This window comes from Podarcis filfolensis (genome assembly GCF_964270895.1).
Source record: "Podarcis filfolensis genome assembly, chromosome: 12".
Taxonomy (NCBI): Eukaryota; Metazoa; Chordata; class Lepidosauria; order Squamata; family Lacertidae; genus Podarcis; species Podarcis filfolensis.
Genome location: NC_139614.1, coordinates 659,784 through 665,783, shown reverse-complemented (window position 1 = coordinate 665,783; position 6,000 = coordinate 659,784).

Genomic DNA, 6,000 nt, shown 5'->3' with positions numbered 1-6,000 from the left:
GGCAAAATGAAAATCTGGTATTATTTTTAAATCCCACAGTTCAGCCCAGCACTTTATTTTTGGTACCACAGTTCATTTTGGAACCATATGAATCAAAGAAATAAGGCATTGACTCAAAACTATATTCAGCAATCTATAACAACCGAAAACCATTTCTTCATATATTTTGTGTTGCGGATACAACAACTAGTAACAACTATTACCACTGACAGAAGCATTTGGGTAACTTGAATGGAGCTATTTCTCCCCCTCCCCGTTTTCTTCAAGGCAGTTCTGCCGGCTTGCAGCCTGATAGAACTAAGGCCTGGACCTTCCTCCCTCAAGGTCCTTCTTGCAGGACCTGCAAATGCCTTTGAGGGCAAACTCATCTTTCCATGGGGGGAGGGAGCCCATAGCTTAGTGGTAGAGTCCATGCATTGCATGCAGAGGCTACCAGGTGCAACCCTTGACATATCCAGGTAAATGTAGGTAGCAGAGCTGGGGGGAATCTGAGGCTGCTGCCAAACATTGAAGTGAATGACCTGACCTGCTGCAGGTCAGCTTCATTTGTTCAAAAATTCCTAGCCAAGGGAGCAGCACAAGAAAAGACTCCTGCTTGAGAACTTGGGGGAATTGCTGCCAATGAGAATATTTGGGATAGAGAAAACAGTGGTCTCCATCTAAGCCTTTACCCACACGTCCTCTCGTCCCACTGCTTCTCACCCCGAAGCAAACCGCTCTTTAGCGCTCAAGTGGAGCAAAATGGCAATTTGGGTCCCCATCTCCCCAACTGCCATTTGTTCTGATCTATCCCTCAAGAGCAGGTTTTCCTTGGGAAAGGAGCAGGCCACGCTCAAAACCCTCGAACCCAGGCTTTCTAGGCACAGCACCAGCGGAAGTGTGGGCAGACCCCAAAGCAGCTTCATGTCTACAGAGACAATTGTGTGCTCTGACGTTTGGGGATTTCCCAAAATCAAACATTTACTTATACTGTCAAGTCAAACAAGATAACAATCAGTACTGAATGAATTGGTAGAATATATATATATATATATATATATATATATATATACACACACACACACACACACACACACACACATGCGCGCATGCGCACACAAAACAGTATATGGAGTTTAGTTTATTGCTTCTAATAAACAAAGGTAGCATAGATGTTGAGAGCACATTTTATATATTGTATACTGTAGACAGAGCAACACTGAGGTTGGCAGAACATTGCAGGTGAAGGTTTCCTTGTGGTGTTGCTTTGTAATTTTATGTTTGCTTTGCAGTATACACATGCAACTAGTAGTGCCTTAGAAACAATGTGTTAAACTGATATGTCAAAAACATATAGAAAGATACTTACTCTTTCACATTTTTTTTAAAAAAAACTGAAGTCAGGCATGAGTGGCATGCAGTAAGTAGATTGCAGAAGAGAAGCAAAAGGGTTTATAATCTTCATGCACATGTAAAACCTCTGTTTACAAAAAAAAATTAGCATCTGTTAAACGTGTGCCTTTTTAAAGGCTTGTAGTGTACATGCAACAAACCTGTCATAGCTAAAAGTATTTACAAAATTTCATACATCCTTTGAATAAAATAATAATTAATAAGACTACATGAAAGGCCAATATGTAATAGTGTACAAGATTAAAAATAAATAAGGCGTTATAATACAGTTTTATTTTAAATTTAAAAAGTTACTTGCCACTACAATATAAAACTGTAACTTGAAAGAATATTTATGGCTAAATAGTCCTCTGGTTAGGACTGGAAATGAAAAAGAATTTGGATTCCTAATGCTGGGTTAATGTTTTAAGGCTGGTTCAGATGAGACTCTTAAGAGCACAGAGAACATGTACAGTGAGAAACTGGAGCTGCTCCTGCCCCGCCTGAGTGGGCTTATTGCCTCTGGGTGGGGCGGATGTCTGGGCATTGGAGGCAACATTTGCACAGGGCCTCCCAGGCATGAAATCCCAGACCCATAAACCCTAAATGTGCAGCTCTGAACACAAATAAGTCCACTGAACAATTACCGCACATGGGGTCTTGTGCCCCTAGGCTAGGGGTAGGAGATGCTTCCCAGGTGCCAGGACACACCCTGAGGCTGCCAGTCACTTGAGCCATGTTTTCCTTTGCCCATGTGGTTAGAAATCTAATCACGCACGTGGCTTTGCAGGTGCAAATGATCAGTGATCAGCAACACCTGCAATGCCTTTGCCCGGAAATCAAACCACCCCTGCAAGGGATGAGGATCAGCTTATTGCACAGAAGGAGGGTGTGGCTTGGGTGAGATTAAGACCCCGCTGGGCCCAACTAGTCCCACAAACAGGAGCTTCCCCACTGCTTCCCTACACCAATGCAGTTCAGGGACCTGAGTCGTTCAAACTTTGGGTCCATAGGGTTGCAAGGGACGCCGAGGGTCATCTAGTCCAACCCCCATCTAGTCCAAGAACCTCCACAACCTATCACCTCCTAGTCTTCTCTCCCAAACTCCTTCAACTGTTCCTCATAAGGCTTGGTTTCCAGACCCCTAATCATCTTTGTTGCCTTCTGCACACGTTCCAAATTGTCAAAGTCCACCTTAAATTGTGGTGCCCAGAACTGGACACAGGACTCCAGTTGGGGTCTCACCAAGGTAGAAAAAAGTGGTACTTCACTTGATCTGGACAGATCCCTTATTTTGATTTGGTTACCATTTTATGTGAATAAAGATCCAGTTTTGCTCTGAGTGCAAGGCAATGGAAGTTTTCCCTCCAAGCCTTTCTTTTTTGGGTGGGTGGGTGTGTCCTGTTCACATTCTATTTGATTCTGTGATGTGAACATTACGTCCAAAGATTAGATGCCATTGGACTTGGAGGCAGTGCAGAAACATCCCGTGGAGGCATTGCACACTCCATTTCACATGCATTTTATACCCTCAGAGTCTTGCTCAAATTGGTACATACACTAACTAAAGTCAAGCAACTGAATGAGTGACAGCAATTACTCATTTGTTGAGTCTTTGTAGAGTCACAACCATGGATTGTAGAGTCACAACCATGCAACTGCTAGGATACCATTTTAAGCAGCCAAGGCTTCCCCAAAAGAATTAGGGGAACTGTAGTTTGCTAAGGGTGCTGGGAGTTGGTATGAGACCCCTATTCCATGCTCCCCAAGAGCTACAATTTCTTTCCTGAAGAGGGATTGTTAAAGCACACTGGGAATTGTAACTTGGCAGAGGGGTGGGGTCCTAAGAACTTTCAGCTCCATAATGAACTGCAGCTGCCAGGATATTTTGGGGGAAGCCATGACTGTTTAAAGGGGCACTATAGTGCTTTAAATGCAGGGTGTGCTGGCGGCCTTAATTCACCTACAGTGGTACCTTGGTTCTCAAACACCTTGGTTCCCAAATGCCGAAAACCCAGAAGTGTTTCGGTTTTTGAAAGTTTTTCAGAAGCTGAACGTCCGATGCGGCTGTCAGCTATTGTTTTCAGGGCACCTGCACCAATCAGAAGCTGCGCCTTGGTTTTCAAACATTTTGGAAGTTAAACGGACTTCCACAACGGATTAAGTTTGGCACTTTTGTTTTTGCTATTTATTTTGCTTTTTTGTTTTTGAGGCTTTTTCGGTTAATTTGTTTTTGTGACTGTGTGAAACCCAGTTCAGCTATTGATTGATTGATTGTGTGACTGCAGAAATGGATAAAAGCCCCCCATCCAAACAATGACTATCATCAGTGCAGGTAAGAAAAAAATAATTTTTATTTTTATCATCTACAATACTGTCTTATTTATTTTATAGTGCAGTGTTGATTATTGCTTTAATTTATGGATTAATGGTCTTGTTAGATAGTAAAATTCATGTTAAAAATTTTTAGGGGTTGTTTTTAAAAGTCTGGAATGGATTAATCCATTTTGCATTACTTTCTATGGGAAAGCGTGCCTTGGTTTTGGAACGCTTCGGTTTTGGAACAGACTTCCGGAACATATTAAGTTTGAGAACCAAGGTACCACTGTACTTAGGACCAATTCACATGAACAGGGCTCTATTTATGTGGTGGCAGAATAAGAGTGTATAACACACACGCACGCACACACACACACCCAAACAAACCCCACACGAATAAGGATGCTGGGCATTATGTAATTATACACTTGGGTTATGTTTTACACATTTTATTGGCTCTTGTGGGAGACCTGGTTTGTCATATCAGTATTTTGCTCTTTATAGTATATGCTTAGATGTATAGATCCCATTTGTTTACCATTAATTTGGAACAGCCTAGAGCTAAACAACAATAAGGATTGATTACCTAATAGGTATGAAGTAATGTGCAACATGAGTGCTTAAGCCTAGGTGCAATCTGTGCTATTAACAGGTGGCAAGATGGAAGCGATGCACAAAGGGAGCCAACATGTGGATCAGCTCAGACGAGGCTCCCCATACCCGGTGGGGCAGGGAGGCACACCCCCTCCTCCATTACATGCACAAGATCTTTGAGGCCCTCACGTGTGAGCCTGGCCCCTGAGAAGGATGGCATGGCACACACCATAGGCTTTTTAAATAACACTGTTATTTCCTCACATTATTTCCTCATCTGTATTGTCAAGGCAGAAGATGTGAACCCAAACCTGCCTTTAATGCATACAGTCACCATTCAAATGTAAGACAAACAGCAGATTTTGGAATTCATTGGAATCAAAACTTAATCCTCAATATCCCCAGCACTGAAATTATTTTCTTTTTTAATGTGTGGCTGATTCAAATGTTGAAATATTTGCAAGTACTTAACTAATAATAGAATTCAATGTCTGTTCATAATCTCCAAGATAAGAATAAAAAAAGTTACCACAGGAACATTTGCAATTAGTTTCCCCAAAGACCTCCAATAAAAGGCTTTTAATTATTACAAATACCTTATTAACAGAAAAATTGTGCAACTCATGTGAAATATTGTGCTTGCCATTGACGGACCCCTAATAAATAGCTTGCCAAATGACAGTATTTTAAAACAGCTGCTCATACGATTCCATATCCAATGAAGGTGGCTGCTCTCATTATGAATCTATTTGATCTTACTTCATGAAAATGGGAATCACATCCATGCACTGTAGGAAAGAGCCAGGTCTTTTATGAGGCGTTACAAGCTTTCTCTTAGGACATGGACTGGAGAAGCACACACACAAAGTCATCTTTTCAATTAGAAATGAGCCAAATGGTGGAAGCAAACATTTTCATGCCACCTTGCGAGGAAGCTTTTGGCTCATGGGCCAGTCTTGACCCATTAAGGGTGCGTGGGTGGGTGTCAATTTTCCCCCTCAGGGCCTCTAAAAAATTAAGCCATGCCCACCTGCCAATCACTTGGATGTCACTTGGATGGGGGCTGCAATGACAACTGATGAGTGTGGGGGGTGGGGCTTGATTCTGAGTCAGCTGCGAGCACAACTTTCCCAGCTGGGAACTGATACATGTAGTCAAAGCAGCAGGATTTAACCACTGGTGATTAACTGGTTACATCCTGCTCAGTTCTCCTGCTGGGACCAGGTACATGCTGCCAATGCCCAGTGTGGGCTTGTTCAAAATCCCTTTTGCAAAGAGCCTCACGCTGCTCTTTAAACCTCTAGTTTTCAGAGGTTCCATGGGGAACTGTTTGCAAAAGGGCTTTCAAACAGGCCAGTGCTGCTCTTTGGACCTCCAACAACTGGAGGTAGGGTCTCCTCACCAGAAAAGGTACCCCACCACTAGGCCAGTGCCATTCAGTAGTTTGACTGGGCTTATTTGTATCTGGGTGGAGTCTGGTGATGCTGTTTTGATCTTGTTGAGAAGAGGCAACCAAGTTATTGTCTAGCTTCCTAGCTGATATGTTTTCTATGCCATCCATGACATGTGCCCAAAGCCAAGTTTCAAACCCACAAATTCCTAACAAAACAAAAAGTATTGGTATAGTTCCCTGCACCAGAATTCTTCACCTTTAATAATTCTGCATCATGCCCTGAACTGGGGGCGGGGGGGGGGGGGGAGAACCGGGACCACATC